This window comes from Anas platyrhynchos, chromosome 1 (assembly GCF_047663525.1).
Source record: "Anas platyrhynchos isolate ZD024472 breed Pekin duck chromosome 1, IASCAAS_PekinDuck_T2T, whole genome shotgun sequence".
NCBI classification, from domain to species: Eukaryota; Metazoa; Chordata; class Aves; order Anseriformes; family Anatidae; genus Anas; species Anas platyrhynchos.
In genome coordinates this window covers 128,102,147-128,123,185 of record NC_092587.1, presented here as the reverse complement: position 1 = coordinate 128,123,185, position 21,039 = coordinate 128,102,147, and the positions used below count along the sequence as shown (strand labels likewise).

At 39.4% G+C, this 21,039-nt stretch overlaps 1 protein-coding gene across 3 annotated transcripts in view; it reads right to left on the bottom strand.

The window, feature by feature from the left end:
• The window catches only part of CTPS2 (CTP synthase 2), a 69,588-nt gene that overhangs the window by 25,769 nt on the left and 22,780 nt on the right, over positions 1-21,039 (bottom strand). The gene's annotated exons all lie outside the window — the stretch shown is intronic.

Genomic DNA, 21,039 nt, shown 5'->3' with positions numbered 1-21,039 from the left:
ATGGGATACCTGAGACAATACACGTACCTTGGCCTATCTAGTATCCAATGTCTGTAACTTTCCCAAAGTTACAGAGAACAATCTGAATGCTGGATATATCATTAGTCATCCGGAACAGACACCTAGTCCCCTGGAAAGCTCTCGGGCAATGAGTAATGTGATTTTCTTTCCCACCCCCCCATGAAGTGAAGAGCAGCAGTGCAGATTACCTCCAGGAGTTGTTATCCTCCTTGCCACAAATACACCATGACCCTTCTCATACCAGCTGGAGAACTGGAAGAACTAAAGCAACTGCTGCATCTCGTAGAAAGGTAATCAAGGCACTGACTTCTAATTCTAGGATTTCCTAAGAATATTGTGAACTATATTAGAACCAAAAGAGGAAGAGAGCATAAGGAGATTGTGAGTTAGATTACCTAGGAAAAGAAAAAAAGTACCTTGGCATTTTCATTACTGTGTATACAACAACTGTACACATCTCATCAGTTTCAGAAAACCTTTCAGAAAAAGGAATGATATATATATTAACCTCATAGCAAAGATAAATTACCTTAATTACACCTGCCAGCCACTTCAGGGATGCTTCAAGTCACACGCTCTACCTTACATTTAATTATTTCCTGTTTCCACTCAGAGAAGTTTCATCTGTCTAAAGATCATCTTGCCTTGAAGAATCTTAACTCTGGAAGATGATTTATGACCTACAATCCAAATCCCTTTTACTTCAAGCTGAAGCCATGATGTCTTCCTTCTAAGCAGGATCCTTCCTGTCTTGCCTTGGCTCTTCTGCCTCCCCCAGAAATCTGATAAACATCGTTGTCCTGATCTAAACGTAGTTCTGCACTCCTTGTCAACCTTCCCTTTACATTAACTCTCTCGCCCTCAACATCAAATAACAAAAATTCCTTGGAATATGCTTTCTTTAGTTGCATCTACACAGGTATCTGGGGTCAAGTTCTGCATGTCCGTCACTTTCTCCCACCACAAAGAGCCTGTGAGAACCACTGTAATGCCTGGATTAGACTGTGGGCTCCAGCCTGTTGTTAACATGACAGTACAGACATATCTCTGCACTTCTAGTTTGCTAACAGACCACATAACCAAAAGAATTAAAAATGAATATGTAGATTTGTAGAGATGAACATAGAACACACTATAAAAAAATAAAATCCATCTCAGATAAGAAAAGCATGAGAAAATAAGAACAAAAAGGAAGAAAGGAGCAAAGAGGATGTGTGCACGCATGTGGAGAACTCTTAGGAAAAAGGCCAGAGAGGAGAAATGGATCTTTAGATCACTTCTCGTTTAGCAACCGTATGGTGAAAGCGTACCGGAAGCATTGTACCTATATTGTTTCAAAGAAAGTAACATCTAGAGAGTAATATCACCTTTACGCTGCCACAAATCAAGCAGGTATTTAATTAGCATGACATCAGGTGAACACACCCAAAATAATTCAGACACCCTCTGTGAAAAGTGTGGGTGGCAGGCTACAGATCACTGCAGCAGATAATGCAACAGTCCCCTCAAAAGCTACGCGCAAAATGTTTACGAAGCAACCAGCAAAAGAACGCCGGTATTGCCACACAGCAGAAGCTGTAGGCTGTGTCACCAGCTGGCACAGGATGGGACACAAGATGCAGCCAGCACAGCAGGTAACAAAGGAACACAGAGCTGCTACAACCTCTCACGCCAAAGCAATCCTCCATTTAATGGTGCCCCTATGAAAATCATTTTTATCCTTCACCTGCACCTCTAACAGCTTGTATCTATGACAGCAGAATGAGAAGTCAGAGAGCACATGAAAAAATGTTAAGTTACAAAGCATAGGTCTACAATTAACCGCTATGGAAACCACTGCAAATGGAGTTCTGTTGTCCACTACCTTACTGCACACTATCTTCTTACCACATACAAGTCAAGGATGACAGGCAAATATATACAGAATTAAGTTTTCCCTTCTGGGTAACCTTTTCTTCTCCTTCTACCTCACTTTCAGCAGATAAATTTATTGGGGAGGAGAAAAGGGTAGATATTTATTAAAAGGAAAACTTTGGCTAATAGTTTTCTGTTGTTGTTGTTATTGAAGTTATATAGTTACAAACATAATGAATAGACCACTCACATCTCATTAAATCCACCCTCCAATAAAACTATGCAACTGATTTGAATTCCTCAATTTTTTTCTTCCCCTTGCACCCTTAGGCATATGTTCAATTCCAGTTCTCACTTCCAGATGTCTGCAAAGCTGTTACAAAAATGATGGAAGTTGTCAGCTGTTGCATAAAACATCTCCTCTGTAGGCATCAAGCCACTTCACAAAGACAAGGATGTTTCATTATCTCTTTTTGGTGAATGAGGAAATTAATATAGATTAAGTGACTTATTTAACCTAGTAGAAGAAGAAATGAGCACTTTTGAGATACCTAATCTTATTCCTACCTTTTAGAAACAAGGCAGCTAATGATATCTCCGTACTGTAAAAACCAATCGATTCCCAGGCAAGCCTCTAACAGTTCACAAAGACATTTCATCAGTTCTATCATGGCTCTAAAAGGAAAGCAAGGTGCTTCCCTTTTATTATTATTTTTTTATTCTCAAATAAGTGTCTTCTCAGTGTCACTTGCCACTCAAAGTTCAGGATTTGCTGAGTTTACAAGGACATGGTGGAATGAAAAAGAAATAAAATCAAGTTCCTAATGAAAAAAACTTTTAGGAATCTGTTTCAGCTGTTTGCTTAAGTACTGGTTTTCTAACACCCCCAAAAGACAGATGATTAAATTTGTCCTGTCACTTAAGTTCCAGCTCAGACAACATAGGGAAAAAGCAGGTAAGTTAGCTGAGGAGGTGTTAATATAAATATATCCAACACGTAATGGGGCTAATGATAGTAAATTTCAAAAACAGCCATTTACTTCATCTTGCAGAATTCATACTGTTTTTGTTACTATCACTTACAGTAAAAGAACACAAGCTTTGCAAGAAGGTTTATCTAATTATCTCTATTTAAAATGGATTATACTGAGAAAGTTTAGGATACTTCTTTGCCACAAGGGAAAAAAAAAAAAAAAGAAGTTTTGCACAGAGTCAAGCTGTGAAAGAAAGCAATGGTTGCTGATCTGCTATTTGCAGACACAGCATGTCTGCTGTGATTTGTCAAAACTTATTCTTCAGTTTACAGATTGAGCAATACTGAGGTTTTCGTATTTTTTCCAGGCTCTTGGGCAACTGTTGGGCTTCCTTTTCATCAGTGAAGACCAATGCTAACAGTTTCATGGCAAGTTAATCTCCAATCCCTACGCAGGCTGTCTGTAATTAGCCAGGCCAAATGATAATCCCAATAGAAGCCACAGCTAATTAAATTTATATTATACTTTAGCCACAACAAATAATCACCAAGTGTTTTTATACATAAATCTTCATTATTTTCAAATGTATAATTCCACATTCTTCACGGCTAGATTTTGGGGCTTTTTAATTGTAGGATGCAATGGACAAGAGAAGACAAATGTGCAGAGATGGGGGGAAAAAATCATCTTTAGCAATGTCTCAGAGGAAAACCAATGTTTCTCCTTTTTGTCGATGCTATGCCAGTTCTGAAATACACAGCATGCACAGGTATCTTTGGTTTACATAGGTCTGTTCCAAATTGATCATAACCTTAAGGCCTAGCTCCACTTTACACTTGGTGAGCAACCTTATAAGCTAAAGGAACTTAAAACCTTCTTATAGAATTGTCTCCATTCTTGGTTCCAAATCCAAGGAGTTACCTTTAAGAAGTTAAGAAAATTAAGTTCAAGAAACTAAGAAAATATTTAAAGCTGTACTTTGTTACACAAAAGCTGTGAAATTCCTCATGTTATTGGTGAGAAGGAAAAGCCTTTCTGTGTTGAAGGCAAGACTAGTCACCAACCAAAAATAAATGAAATTGGCTGTGATGTTGAATCTTAAATTCGACTTAACTGATAGGCAGGTTCTTCACTGGCACGACTTACAAATGAGTTATGACTGACATGAATAACTTGTTAAATTCAGTTTATAGTAAAATGCAAATCTACTTCTTTGAAATTCTGTTTTACAATTTATAAAAACTGCTCATTTGATGCATTTGCATAAACTGAGAACTTCCAAACTACTACTGCTGTTACTTACTGCAGTTATGATTGAATAATTATTTTAAATTAGAAAAACTAAATTTAAGCTAGATGCATAAGCATTATCCATTCTTGACTATAGTTTTTGTACAGATATATGTCTGTCAATAGGCCATAATCACAAAGACACCTGCTTGGTATTCTTAGACAATAGCTACTCTTACCATAATCCTGGGTTTATGATTTAAGCTTTGGTTTTCCTCATGTCCTAGGGTAACACTTGACTTGGTCAAAATGGAGAGGGAAAAATAAAAAGGGAAAAAATAAAAAGAAAAAAAAAGAAGCATCTTTTGCTTCCATTGTCCCAAATTTACCTAACAGAGATGACAAGCAGAGTTATTCGTGGCAATTTATTTAGAGAGCTTTTTGACAACCTTCCCTTGGAAAGAAATCAGTGAATATCTATTATATCTACAAATCACTACACTGTAGTGCTAAGAAATGAGAAATTTGTATGCCAAAGGTAAAGCCATTACTTTATAATATCGTTTTTATTATGGTTCACACTGGTAATAAAAATACCAAACATATCCCAGAATACAACCAATAATCTTACTAATGCTAGGCATTTCACACTTGCAGACTTCTGAGAATTAGCAACTACTGGAGCTCAGACAGAGCACATAAGCAGCCCTTTCTCTGAATCAAAGGGAGAGTAGTCTACGGTTCTTACCACTGCCTAGTCACCTATGCTATTTATTTCTTTGCCTCTGCATTTTGTTTATTTTTATTTTTATTATTTATTTTCTTTGCCTCTGCATTTTGTGCTGCTGAGTGGCCAGGACAGCGAGGCTGACCTGGTTGTTCTAACAAGGGTGCTGAAGGCACAGGAACTGAACAGAGATTTAGAGGTGGCTACCAGAGAATTACAGAATTACCTTCATTTCTGTCTCCCTTAAGAGCACCTCACACAGTTGCTGACGTTTTCCCCAAATGCACTCAATCCTGCAGAAAGTAAGTGCTTGTTTCCTAGGGCAAGCACCTTTACTGAAGCACCATGGTAATGTCTCAGAAATTCCCTTCTACTTCAGCAGCAATGCCAGAATAGCTGCAACAGGGTCACAGTGCCTCAAAGGCTCCTTATAGCAAAATTGTGTTAAAAAGACTTCAGAGTTTTACTTCCAGGGCCTTGAACATTTTAACTGTGCTGAGGGCCCATTGTCCCTGCTCAGTGTATAAGGACATCCAGGCACCCTGTTCAACAGTACACACTGCCACATGTGGTCAAAACTTCAGAGTTCTCACTCTCCCAGCTCCTGATCTTTATTATAAAAGGCAAAATAGTTTTAGAAAGAGAAGCCAGAACCCAGGATTCCCCATCCTCAACACATGCACACAAACAAAATCAAGAGTAACCTACCACGTTAATATACAAAATGCCATCTTGAGCTGTTGGCTTGTTTTGAAAACAAGCATCATTAACTCATATCAGGCCCCTTTTCAAAGCATATCAGATAAGATGCAAGAATACATATTGGATAAGGCCCTTCCAGGATCGAGACAATCAGACATAGCTTGTGACTCACTATTGGGATTGTGCTGGTTTATTTTGTTCACTGACAGCAGTCCTGAACTTGCACAAAAGCAGAACGTAGGTATCTCTAGAAAAAAATTAGACTGGACAAAGGAGTTACTAGCATCTTTCATGCTTTGGGATTTAGACATCTCAACTCCAAGTGATTCTAACATTACATGACCATGTTGTTTATTAAAGTGCATCTCTAGGCCTCTTTTGAACTGTCCGTTCTTCAGGTTTTGCACTAATGAGAGCCGTAACACTTTGAAAAAAATACTGAACCTGATCCTACCTTAACTCATCAGCTTCATGTTCACAATGAGGCAGGGTTCTGAGATACTACTGAAACATCTAGAGAGCTCAGGAACCTGCAAGGCCAGACAACAGCTGAGAGCAGACAATCTCACCAGGAAAATAAAGAACTTTCTAATGCCACTTTTACTGCATTTGCTTACTTATACTTATCTAACTTTGCCCTATGAGAAACTCAACAAAATGTTACTCCTTGGTAAACCCACATGTGCCTTGCTGAAATGCACATTTATGCATTTCTGAGCACTCTTAAATTCAAAAAAACAAATCTGTTTAGGAAGGAACAAATAAATATATATATTTACCAATTACACTAACTGTAAATTTCAGCTGCAGCATATTTATGAACAGCAGCCTTATTGCACTGCTACATGAGCCAAGGCTCAGAAAGTGGAAGGATAAAACCCCTTCCTGAAACACATTCTCCCTCAAAACTGTCGCATGTAGCATGGAATATCTGTATCACAGGGAGCTTCTGCGATACCATTTTTTGTCTGCCAGATATGTCCATATGACAACATAAGCTGACACATATAGCTACAATGAATAACACCACCAATTTAAAGCTGACTACAAACAATGCATCATATTAAATTATTCATCCCTGTAGCAGCCCCACCCAGTCCTGTTTAGGGAGACACCTTCAACATCTTATGAGGTATAGTTACAGTATAACAAGGATAACCCATATAGTCCAAGTTTCATTTGTGAGATGAGACAGCCCTTTTACACATCACCACTTAAAGCCTGACAACAATAGAAATTTTAACATAAGGAATGCATCACTTGTGACACACAAAGGATTTTATAATTCATCTTCAACTTGCATATAACAGTGTCATACCTTAGAGCAATGGCAGGTTCACTACAATGGCTGTGAGTGCAGCTCTCTGAACTTCTCACACAAAATTATTTAATCATTTTCAGAGAATTTTTTAACTGGATGCTCCTTATCTCCCAGTCTGTCCTTTCTCTTTTTTTATGTCAGTAAGATCTCGTGGCACTGGCAACATCAGAAAGTTCTACCACAACTCCCCACATTTGCACTAGAATTAGCTCTTACCTCTACCAACGTACACCTTGTGAAAGGTCCTACGTGTATACTACCAGCACCCCAGCTTTAAAACCTCTTCTTTTTGTAGATGGTGCAAGAATGGCTGGAGACGACTGACCAAACAGAGGGCTTTGATCTAATGACTGATGCCTGGAAGCTAGAGATGATGCACAAGCAGTATACAAGCAGAAATAACTGAATACTGAGCACATTAACAACCCCTGCTCTTTCTTTCCATATGTACAACATTCACAAACATATGTTCTCAGTTATAGCCAACTTCACCTTGACAGTAGACATTTCTATACCGCAGACAGGCTGCAACATAGGCCTCAGACACTCCTCAGATAGCTCTTAACTCATCAGGACTCCCATGCAAGTAACAGTGGTGATAGTAGTCAAAAATACACCTGGGAAACTGGAAAAATACTGGATGGGTAGGGTGTTAACCCATCAGCAGAGGATTAAACAGGATGACTGAGACAATTGTTGCCCCCAGGTGACAGCAGCCCCACCTCTCTGGCATAGGCCCTGTCCCTTCCAGCAGTGTCAGTGGCATGGAAATCTACTCCAAGACTAACCCAGTTTATAGTCCAGCATGTTAAGGTAAACAAGGTGCACAGATTCACATGCCATTCAGCCATCCACAGTGGAAAAAAGGATGTGACACAGACAAAAAATGATAGCACCCAAGTTAACACTCTACATAATCCATAATTAAACATGCATCAAGATCTTGTGACCATGATGCCATAAGCTCCACCACTCCTACCACTAGCAGCAGTGCCCACACTTCAGCCATCCCTGCAGCTAATATTCTCTTACTCTCCAGCATGATTGGAACTGCTTGCTTCAAATATGCCAGTAAGACAGTTTATCAGGGCAATACACAGCAACAGCCAATTTTGAGTGAACTTTGAACCTGCAGACACCATCACAGAAAGTGAAACACAGTTATCACAGCAACATAGGTGATGTGCATCCCTAAAAAGATTGACAACTCATGATCAGCTCAGGGTTTTTGTTTGTTTGTTTTTGCTAATAGCCTTGTATCTAAGCTACAGTGAAAATGTCAATTCCAAAAGGATGCAGGGCTTGTTAACATGACTTCTCTAGCCCAGGGCAAACCCAACTGAATTATGCCATAAACTGCAGGAACAATATATATTCATATACGCAAGGAAGAGCAGCAAAACATTGTAACCAAATCTGGAATGCTTCTTCTACACTGGAAGTCAGCTTGCACAGACATCAGTCAAAGCTTGATACCAAGGTCTGTTCTTCAGCATAGATAAATGCTGCTGCCTGCTAGTCACACATCACCTAATAGTGGCATACTTGAACTTTTGTTCAAATTCTTACATAATGACCACACTTCCTTACCTCTGGACAGCATTCTGCAAATGCTGGGTGGCACCGGATTAAATCTGTACCTATTTCAGAACAGCAATTATGTTGTACAAAGTGGTCTTGTAGAGAATCAACCCAGGCCTGTCAAACTGAGCTCTGTTAGGATTCTGATACAGAGCTCAGACAGACATACCACATAAATCATTGGAGGGGGCGGTCAGTCTGAGAGAGAAGAGGACAAAGAATTGGGAGATCAAACTACAGGTCCCAACTCTTCCTCTCCATCATTCAGATTACCCCTCACAGATCATAGTATTTTGTGAATAAAACTGATCTGAGGAGAGTGGATTCATCCCAAGATTCAGCTACAACTCCTGCGTAACTCTTAAGTTGGTCACTACATTTCCAGACGTCAGTCTCTCACTGCCATGGGTAGATGCTTCAGTAAAACTGGTTATGCTATTTTGCAATCAGATCTTCTTTCTTAATGAATCCTTAACAGGATAACAAGGCTAATGTGCTGAATTCCTTGAGTTGTTATCCCTCGAAATACAATTCTGCTTCCATACTACTAAGCAACTTACCCTACATCTTCAAGACAGGCAAAGTGCCTATGGTACAAGTAAAGACAAGCCATTTGAAATTTAAAGGAATTCTGCAAATACTGTAATGTCAACAATACTAGGAACTAGACGATCTTTACAGTCTCTTCCAACCCAAGCCGTTCTACGATTCTATGATGATAATACACATCAGGCACATCAGGTTCCTGACACTGCTTCTGAAAGGGACAAAGTGTTGCAAGGCTCCTACATGCAGGAGCTATAAGCAAACTAAATTAGCAGAAGGGAAGCAGGAGCATTAGCAGATCACCTGGCAATTCACTACTGTTAAAATTTCATCATCTACCAGAAGTTAAGAACAAGATAGCAGGAGAAAGAAAGATGTCTTTCATTTGGTTTGGGAAAAGAAATTAAAAAGAAAATGGATTCTATCTTATTGTCATGAATGAGCTTAGAGTTCATGGTTCATTTTGGTGTATGGGACTGTCCTAATCCATACATTATAGACTCATAGACTTACTTGCACTGATACCATCTTCTACAGTGGCAGCAGTAGAGGTTCTGCTAGTGAGGACAGCAGCAGCTACTGACTTTGAGTCAAGAAGCAAACAGGAGAAAGTGTGTTTCCAGCTTCATCTCTCAGTTGGACAGACGCAGACTGGGGGATGTCTGACCCCAGTTCTCTGAATCCTCAAGCTAACGCCAGACTTTTGTGTTGAATTTGAAAACAATATGTATGTCCTCTCCACAACAAGCTTGGAATAAAGCAACAAGAAACTTGACAACATCTTCTACTATGAAACACTGTAGCCCGATACCTTCCTGTAAAATTACGTACAGGCTCCCACCATCAACCAAGTGCTTCAGGCACTATTTTAAACTGCAACACCATGAGCACCCATTCAGAGTGGTAAACAATCCCTACAGCTTCCAACAGCATCTTTAGGAGGATGTAAACCAACTAGAGAAAGCCAAGAGAAGCTGAGTAGATCTAAGAAGAAGGACTCCCAAAGGAAGACTAAACTAGCAAGGATTTCTGAACAAGAAAAAAAAGGGGGGGGAAACGGTATTTCTCTATGTTAAACACCTTTTTAAGAATGTAGACAATAGTCTGTTTTCCCTATTTGTAGTAAAAAGGGTTTAAGTGCAGCAAGGCACTCAGACATTACCCTGTCTTATTGGACACTTAGCTTTTGTCTAATAATAAAGATAAGCACCAAAGCAGATAAGGAGGCTGGGGAGTCTCCATCATTTAAGCACTTCAGAATAGCTTAAGCAGGTATCCAACATAAATAGAATTGATCACAATCTAGGGGAAAGGGAATAATGAATTAGATGATCTCTAGAGGACTTTCCCAATTCCATTCTCTATGACACTTCAGGAAGTTGAGTATAAGCACATGCAAGTAGGCTGCTAATGCAAGGTGTACATCTATATGATTCATTTAGGAAAGTTTGCTGAAGAAAGTCTACCCAGGAAACCTCTAACTTACCTGGCATGTATCTTAAACCCATGTGCCTGCAGTTTCAAAAAAATGTCCCCCCCACCCGCCCCCCAGCAAATCCATCTTCTACAGACCCACAAAGCTCTTGGTTCAGGAGACGTGCAAAATTTTCTCAGTAAGTGATGCTCAGGGTGAAAGATCTAGTCAGTGGGCACAGAGCTAAACACCAGAACCCAACAGTAGTAGACATCAGGTAGATTGGAAACCACAGCCAGAGCCACCAACTCATCACTCTATGCAAAAAAAGCATCAGTATTTCACTCCACATTGGGCTGTGAAGCATCAGCCTCTGGGGCAGTACATCACTCAAACATGCCCCACAGACCATCAGTTGAACGTGATTTCAGAACCTGCTGAACACAATACTCAGTAATGCTCCCCGAAAAGGAACAATTTTTCAGAACCTTAGATTTAACTTTCCCATTAAGAATGGCTCATTCTTTTTCCATTCACGTCATGGGGTGTTTGGATTCTTAATATTGGCAACCAAAATTTCATCCCTGAGCATATTCATTGTTCTCCTATGCTAAGAAATAGCACAAGATTTGGAGAATAGGCTTTGGCGTTGGTAATCATCAATTCATAAAAAGGGCAAATGTCTCCTTCGTGTTTAATATATGCTTAAATCTATTTAAAAACATTTATTTTTTTTTTAGCATTTCCAAAAGTCTATATAATAATGCAACAAGAACAAATGCTATACATATCCTCACAGAAGCCTTTTTCAGGCTGCTTTGGGTATGATATGTCTTGAAGTATAAAATACACAAATTGAGAAAAAAAGCTCTCCAGGATGGCCTATAAAGACCAAGGACACCTACATCAAGTGCAGTAGTAGATACTGATTGTGGCCCATTTCAGAAAATAAAAATAAAAATAAAAAAAAAATTAGTCACTTATACTGCCAAGGTACCCTATTCCTTTGACTACTGAAAATACAATAGAACTACTGCACTGACTCAATGACAAATACTAGTTTCATAATCGGGGTGGAGCATGCAAGCAACTATAAAGGTAGCCCCAGTCTGAGACTCTCACTTGTGCTGGATACTTTTGAAGGCTCTGGATTCTGAGAGAGGTAAGCAAGACCTAAACACCTTGGGTGCTTCTAATCTTTGAATCTAATTTAAATATTTTTCCCCATAAGAGTTAAGCTAGTTTTACAGAAAAAAATAATAATCTTTTTATCTAGGTTATGTATTGATGATTTTTTATGTTTAATAATCCAACAAACTGGGTGTCAGATGTATTTCAAAAAACGTTTTGATACATATGATTATTATTGTCTGTTTTGTTTTCAGATATTCTACAAGACAACACCTGAGAAACATGGAACATTTACTCAATGATAACCTTCTGAAATCTTTTACCCAATATGCTTTAATGGAGGGTAGCACCTCTGCACTGTCCATTGGTGGGTTGAAAAATCTGCTTCAGAATCAATTTTCACAGTACCTGAAGGTAAGTCTCACTCTTGGTATGTTCATCATACTTCTTATGAAATAGATAGGAAAAAGGAGATACTTTTGCAAGTATCTTTTGAAAGGCAGATTAAGTGCCCAAATGGTTTCACAACCTCCATAAATAATCCTTAAGGGTTGGTTTATGAAACTTTATTCACATTAATAAACAGCTCCAAACAGATAACTATGTAGAGAGTTTATAAAAAAAAAAAAAAAGTCCTATGTAATAACATACAAAATTCTAAAAAGTTTTTAATGTTATCCAATTTTCACCTAGAATACCGCATCTGAGTCTTATATGTTTTGCTTCAATCTAAATAATGTATTTTCAATCTAGAAAACATATAAAAAAATCTATAAGTTAAACAGTAGGGCAAATTTAAAAGTAAGAGATATGGTCCAATTTCTTTCTAGTCAAATTTCTCACCATCACAAACTAAGCAAACTTCAGAAAGATGCCAAGCGAAGAAAAGAGATGCCACCAAACCAGAAAGAGAACTATCAATTTCCTGTCACTGGAAGAAATTTCTTTTCTTGTCTTTCTTAAAAAAGAAATTTCTGATTTCAGAGATATATTCTCTGCCAGATCTTTCGTAAACCATATTAGGACTCAGTCTACATTCCCTTGCTAGACAGATAAAATACGTCTCAAATAATGTCTTTTGGATAGCAAAACAAAACAAGAGCAATTTTTGCTAGAGGTTGGAAAGAAGTTGCATCTCAATAGAAAATCCAGTATTTTAAGAACTACTGCAATCCAGTTCAGTTATTTCAGTAGCAGGAAGTGGCTTCTTCAAACAAACAACTTCATAGAATACATGAAGCTGTTTTCCCTTTTAAAAACAACTGTCAGAAGAAATTAATTACCAAAGTTTAAAGGAAATGTGATGGTAAATTCAGAAAGATCACGCTTTTTGTATTAGCTGTAGAGCACTGGGGAAGGGCCCATTTCCACAGGTACATGGAAATGGACGCGTTCAGAAAAAAAAAAAGCATTTTTTCCATCTGGATATCAGACATTTTCAACCATCTACTCTGCTTGCAGAAATATATGGCACCATAATAACATAAAAGGAGGACAGAACAGTACAAAACAGACATAAAAAAAGAATTATATATATTATATTCAAAACTAATTTTATAATGAGGACCAGAATGTCACATATGAAGAAGAGAAGCTAATAATGTAAACTGGATTTGTTAGTTTAACATGAATTTTCCAACAGTGAACACAATATTCCTACTAAAGAGGAGAAAAGGGGAAGGAATGAGACTCTCAGGTCCTGGTCCAAAGACTGCTGAAAGTAGCAACAAGTTTTCAAATCGCACATGTGCGCCCTAGATTAACATCTAATAAAGCAGTAGGTGGTGTGCATGTTAATTTTCAATGGTGACTATGTGCATGCTGCAGCTGTTGCACCTGCTCTTTTTGTTATATTTTGCAATGTAACCCAAACAAAATTTACCCACAAAACTGAAGTAACCCGTCTGAGTAATACTTGTAGCTTGGTTATGACAGATACACTGGCTTTTTCACAAGGTATATGTGGATGTCTTGGCAGTATAAACTATTATTTAGGAGCACTCAGGTTATAGTCACCTACTGAAATGGCAAGTGAAAAAGCAAACAATAGTTTATACTTCTCAAATGGTTACTGTAACTTTGTTAACGTTTTTGGCAGGCAATAGCAGGCACTATAGTTCCAGTTCAACCAGTAAAACTGGTAAATACAATTAGTAACATCTTCAAGCAACACTCTTACTGACTGATTGCTTCTTGGCAATGTTCCTCATAGGAAAATCGTTGCGGCAATTCACTTAATTTTTTTTTTCTCTACCAAAACAGGACTCATTCTCACTTGACAACGTAATTAAATCATTGGACAAAAATAATGATGGAAGTGTCAGCTTTGATGAGTTTGTGATGCTGATAAAAAAGATAACCGGTACAGGACAGTGAGGCGTCTACAAGAATGGGTATCACTGCTTTGTGGGAGAAGAGCCTGGCATTCACGGACAATATATGTACAAATGTAAATCCACAGATTTCCTTGTTGCGATTTTAAAAAATACAGAATAAAGATTTATATGACATACAACGGATTAAGTCTTGCATTGTGTTCCCTGCTTGTTGGCTAGGCACACTTCCCAGCTAGGCTGCCTAAAAATTAGTTTGGAACTAACCATCTTTATTTCACACTACTAAAATGTTATTTGAGAAAATGTTGTTTAACAAACCCTGCTTTTCCTGAGTTAATTATTTTGACCTCTAGAGCAATTCAAATAAAATGCTTTCTAGAAAACATACAAAAGAAGATATGTCATTCCGTTTGGACAGTGTCCCCCTAGTGTATACTATCTAATAGTCTGTCCAGTTCAGCTTCATCATTCTTATAAGATGACATTTCCATATGGCAAGCAGTTCAAACTTTCCAAAAAAATAAAAAATAAAATAAAAACCAAGGTATTTATTTTCAATAACAAGGTAAAATTGCTATGTTAAATATGATGACTGCAAATTTCCATCTTAGTTTCAAGCTATATTTACATAAGCATTTATTTCCTTTTTGTTATGAAACTTATAAATGAGAATGCATAAGTATATATAGGAACTAAGTTATTGGTTTTCAAATTAAAACATCCAATACATCTATTTGGCATGGTTTTAACCTTTTCATTGCATTATTCCCTGTGACACATATATTTTCAGCATATTTCTTGGGGATTATTATTTACTTTATCAAAAGGAAATTAATGAAAAAGAGAAAGGAGGAGAAAGGGAACTTTTACTCAGCTGGGCAGCCAAGCTGCACCACAACTGCTCTCTCACTCAAGGGAAAGGGGGAGAAAACAGAATGAAAATGGCTCAGGAGTTGAGGTAAGAACAGGAAGATCACTCAACAATCATCATCACGGGCAAAACAGACTCAGAGTAGGGAGATTAATGTAATTTATTGCCTATTACAAACAAGCTAGAGCAGTGAGAAACTAAAAGTAAACTAAAAACAACTTCCCCTCCATGCACCCTCTTCTCCATCCACCCCCCCAAGCAGCACAGGCGAACTAAAAATGGGGGCTGAGGTCAGTCCCTGAGGCTTCATCACTGCTCCCTCAGGGTCCCCTCCCTGCCCCTGCTCCCCATGGGGTCCCTCCCACAGGATGCCGTCCTTCCCCAACTGAGCCTGGGGGGGCTGCCCACAGGCAGCAGCTCTTCAAGCACTGCTCCCACACGGCTCCGTCCCACGGGGTCCATCCCCCAGGAGCAAACTGCTCCAGCACGGGTCCCCCACAGGCAGCAGCTCCCCCCAGACCCCCTGCTCCTGTGTGGGCTCCTCTCCACGGGCTGCAGCTCCGGCCCAGGGCCTGCTCCTGCGGGGGCTCTCCATGGGCCGCAGCCTCCTCCAGGCCACATCCACCTGCTCCACCGGGGGCTCCTCCACCCATGGGGGGGCTGCAGCATGGAGATCTGCTCCATGTGGGACCCATGGGCTGCAGGGGGACAGCCTGCTCCACCAGGGGCCTCTCCCTGCACAGGCTGCAGGGGAACTGCTGCTGCCTGCCTGGAGCACCTCCTGCCCTCCTGCTGCACTCACATGGGGGGCTGCAGGGCTGCTTCTCTCTCCTTGCTCTCCCAGCTACTGTTGCACAGCAGGCTTTTTTTCCCCCTTTCTTAAATCAGCTCTCCCACCCAGCATCACTCCCTGGCTCAGCTCTGGCCAGCAGCAGGTCCCTTTTGGAGCTGGCTCTGATCTGACGTGGGGCAGCTGCTGGGTTCTGCTCATAGAGGCCACCCCTGCAGCCCCCTGCTACCAAAACCTTGCCATGAAAACCCAGTACACTTGGCAGGAAACTAACTCACTGGATCAGGCACTAATCCTACTATAGAACTAAAAATTTGGGGCTGAATTTTAACACCAACATCTGCCCATTATCCTAACAGACCAATTAGGTCCAGATCTCAATTTCACTTAAGGACTTTTAAGACTCAAGATAATGGGAAAGCATATCAAGTGCATTGAAGCCTGCATATGAGTTATTCCCATGCCTGAATTTCCCCACTAAAGAATGCAGAATAAAGCACTTCACAGCAGTGCTGCATGCATAGCAGCCTCAAAAAATATGGTATTTAAACATAATATCAATGTTCTTACAGGTTCCTGGGCCATACTTCTACACAAACCCTTTAGCTGTTGAAGTGCGTTATGTTTCTTGGGAGAAAACAAAAATCATAACACTTAGTATTTTTTTCTGGTTTATGAGAAAAATACTTTTCTATATTAACAATATACTTTAATTTTAATACAAAATGCACCACATACATATTTGCTTACTAATCAATGTTAGCTACTTCACACACAATATCACAGAACTTAAAGAAGTGCCTTTGCATGAGCAGGACACATGTTTTCTAACAGATGAAAAGGAACATTTTATATTTTAGAGTTCAATCAGGTTACTGACATCTTGAATGGGACAAGTGGGCATCCATAAATGTGTTATAAGAGCGTCACCTACTGGCAAAATCTATTTCTACATAATTTCTTGAGTTTGTAGAAACATGCACTTTATTTTATTCTATACAATACTTGAAGTTTCACGATGCTACATAAGATGAAATAGGTCATGAATAACCATGGTCACAACTAAGAGTAGCTTTAAATAGAAGGATTACTTCATGAATTTTTTTTTTCCTATAACGGTACCAGATGCACCTGAAATAAAATTTATGAGCCTTTTCATTTTTTTCCAACAAAAAAAAAAAACAAAGTTTAAAAGTAGAAGAAGTGAACAGAAAAGACAAAGAAGATGGAACTAAATGCAAATCGGTTTTGCCACCCAGTGAATCAACTTCACTAGCATCTCACAGAATACACAGATTCCTTTAAAAAAGAATTATTATTATCTTAAAGGAAGTATTGTTAGTTAAAATTATCATTTGCAATGCAAAACTCATGCTAAGCACTACTCTGATGTCAGTGCATTACTTTTCTAAAGAGCTACCTTTCCGGCAAAGAACAATAATAATTTATTGTCATTATTATTGTCTATTGTCATTATCCAAAGGGCTGGAAAGCAGAACAGAAAGCTTAGGAAAATATAATTGGAACACGACCTATAAATAATCAACCAAGATGAGAAAAGAAATGTGCAGGACCGATCAGTGCTCTTACACTTAATTTTTCTTAATGAAATCAAACCTGTATTGAAGAAAAACTGAACCTAAAAACTTAACATGGTAATTTAATGCAAAATGCATGGTCTGGTGGAAACAGATAAAAACTCCTATATCAAAAGATCACAGAACAGGCCACCTTGTTTGTAATCACACAGCATGTGCAGGACAACAGGGGAATCGGGCCCAGTCAGCATTGGCTCATGAAAGGCAAGTTCTGCCTGACCAACCTCATCTCCTTCTACAACTGGGTGACCCACTGCAGGGTTGAGGCACAGGTTGTTGACGTGGTCTACCTAGGCTTCAGCACAGCCCATACAGTCTCCCACAGTATTCTCCTGGAGAAGCTGGCAGCCCATGGCTTGGACAGGTACACACTTCACTGGGTTAAAAACTGGCTGGATGGCCAGGCACAGAGGGAGGTGGTGAACGGAGCTGGCAATTGGTTATCAGTGGTGTTCCCCAGGGACTGGTGATGGGGCCCATCCTCTTTAATATCTTTACTGATGACTTGGACAAGGGAATTAAAATGCACCCTCAATAAGTTTGCAGATGACACCAAGTTGGGGGGAAGTATAGATCTGTTGGAGGGCAGGAAGGCCCTGCAGAGGGACCAGGACAGGATGGGTCAAGGCACAGAGGCCAATGGGATGAGGTTCAACTTGGCTAAGTGCTGGGTCCTGCACTTTGGCCACAACAACCCCATGCAGCACTACAGGCCTGGGGCAGAGTGGCTCAAAAGCTGTGCAGTGGAAAAGGATCTGGGTGTGCTGGTCAATGCTCGCCTGAACATGAGCCAGCAGTGTGCCCAGGTGGCCAAGAAGGCCAACAGCATCCTGGCTTGTATCAGGAATAGCGCAGCCAGCAGGGCCAGGGAGGTGATCATCCCCTTGTACTCTGCTCTGGTGAGGCTGCACCTTGAGTGCTGTGTTCAGCTTTGGGCCCCTCTCTACAAGAAGGACATCGAGGCCCTGAAGAAAAGGGCTATGGAGCTGGTGAAGGGCCTGGAGCATAAGTCCTATGAGGAACAGCTGAGGGAATTGGGGTTGTTTAGTCTGGAGAAGAGGAGGATCAGGATAGACCTCACTGCTCTCTACAGGTACCTGAAAGGAAGGTGTGGGGAGCTGGGGGTCAGCCTTTCCTCGTAGGTAACTAGCGATATGACTACAGGGAATGGCCTCAAATTGCACCAGGGGAAGTTTAGGTTGGAAATTAGCAAGCATTTCTTCTCAGAAAGAGCAGTCAGGCATTGGAATGGGTTGCCCGGGGAGGTGGTGGAGTCACTGTCCCTGGGGGCATTTCAAGAGAGGTTGGACCTGCTGCTTAGGGACATGGTTTAGTGGATGACATTGGTGGTAGGGGGATGGTTGGACCAGGTGATCTTGGAGGTCTTTTCAAACCTTAATGATTCTGTGACTCTACGATTGTTCTTTTTTCTTCAGAGTAAACATCTCAAATTTAAACTTAAAATGAAAGTATCGTGAAAAATGAAAAATATCAAATTATTTCAAATCTCTCAAATACAACTTATAACCCGCAGACTATTAATATTTTCAAATTCTAGCTGGCATTTCCTCTAAGTTTTCACCACATCGAAATTCAGCTTTAGGATTTTTTTTTCTCACAGGTTATTTTGCAGAGCCCAGGCTGAGTAATATTGTTGTAGTGGTAGTCAATAGAATAAGAAATGGATGAATAGATGAAATGAAACAGCTATTCAGCATTGCATGCAACACTGCATTTGCATGTTCAGTTGTACATTATTGTTCAAAACATAACAAGATACATTGTCTCACACTAAAAACATTAAAAGTAACAGTGTTCAGGACTTGTTATTCATACAATGCTCATCTATAGTACAACTCGTGCCATTTTAATTGAGAGACAGAGTTAACAATAATCATTTCTCGCCATTTCAGTCACTTGTATTTCCTTTGCAAGCCTAATTGCAAGTTACATTATAACTTGACAATCTCAGTTTTTATTTTTAATTGAAAAAAAAATCCTGTTTTCAGAGATGCAGAGAAATAGGTGAATGAGAACAAAAAATTTAGAGATCGCTTCCTTATTTGCCTTTTGACTTTCAAAGTACACTAACACTTCATGTGTACTTTAGAAGAAAATACCTACTTTGGTAAGAACTGTTTTGAGTATTTGAATGCTTAAACTGAGAAGGGATGTAGGGAGATGCATATTTTATGGATGCCCCTCAGTTCTCCTGAGGAACTACATTTTTCCTTCTTTTTCTTCTTCTAAAAAATTAAAGAAAATAGAACTGATGACTCACTAGTGCCTTTCTTCTCCCCCTTCAGTTTCCAAAGGAGCAGGAATCAAAAGAAAAGTACACTGCTTTGGTTCTAAATTAGGACTCAGCTAAATCACAGTGGCATCACAAGATACTATTAGTGCTGATATGGTGTTCCCAACTTTCATAGATAATGAAACAGCTACATCAGCTCAGCAGTTCACAAACTCTACTGATCTGCTTCCCTTCCAATCATTTTTATTGATTTGTTATTATATAGAATATCTTAAGTTTTTTTAGCATTAGGCAGACTCTACTAAAACAGATTATTTCAGTTATAATTATTGATAGTGCAAGATTCCTCCAGTGCAATGATATACGGATGACTCACAGCTGTTTCTCACCCAGAACTGAGATGCCAAGATGTTATATAGCACTGATAAATGCTACCATTTCTATAACAGAAAAAACTGCCAGTAGGGCTGCGGCAGACAAGCTTCCATGTTGCAGACTTCGGCTAAATGTTGAGCTCTGCATCTGAGCCACCTACCGTGAACAATCCTCAGAACACTGGAGACAAACAGGCAATTCCAATGGGTGACTCACCCCTTCCTGAAGCAGGCTTCTGAAATACATGATCTGACTGCATCCTGAAAAGGTACCTGAGGTGACCAGCTGAAATGCAGTCATCTGAAGTTACGTAAGATGTATCCCACACTCCATGACTTCAGGTCCCTGAAAATTAGGAGCCTACTTTACACCAGGCAGAAGGATCTCCCATCATGCAGTGAAGTAGGGCAGGTGGACAAAACTGAACAACTTGTTATTTGCAAGCATTTTCTGCTGAATTTTATTGGGGAGACCTACAAGCCTAGTTTAGACCACCAGCTCTCAGCATCAGAACTTAGCCAGTACTTATCCAAAACCAACAGTTTATTAGAGTGGAAGAACAGAAACTTTCTGCAATTACAGCAGATCACAGTTAATAATGAAAAGATAATCATGAGTCCAAATAGCCAGTTTTATGATCCAGATTAGATTCAAACTTCTGTCAAAGAAGCTGATGCTGATTCAGACACAAAATCAAGGTCTATCAGTTATTTAAAGAAAAAAAAAATCATCTCTAATAGCGTTACAGCCATTGCCTACTGAAGCAAAGATGCTTGAATTACTAGAAAAATAAAAGTACCTTGAAAAACTGCAAACATCACTTTTGGCAGTTGAATAAACATAAAGTGGCAATAGAAGAAGAAACGCTGCCTCATTCTACCTGACAATAGCAAAGTATCCTGTACATTTAAAACTATCACTGAAACGCCCTAGAAACAAAGATGTCCCAGAATCAATCTCCTGTACTATCATTCTTGCTTCCCAAAATATTTACAGTTAACTTTCAACAATTTCCACATTTTACAACACATTGCTATTATGAAATGGAGAAAAAGTACATTCAAGAAGGTTGAAGGAAGAGACCTGTTATGATGCCAAACACAGATTTGACGCGAAATACATTGTTTATTCACCTAAGTACATGTCCAGACACCACAAAGTCTCACACTGACTGGAACTCTGAAGGTCTCTAATCTACCTTCAAAAGTTCAGACTAGATTATCCCTACAATGTGTATAAGCAATATTGACAAACAGGTCAAATACTTAAAAAAAAAAAAAAAAAAAAAAGCTATTTGCGTGTTACAGACTAAGC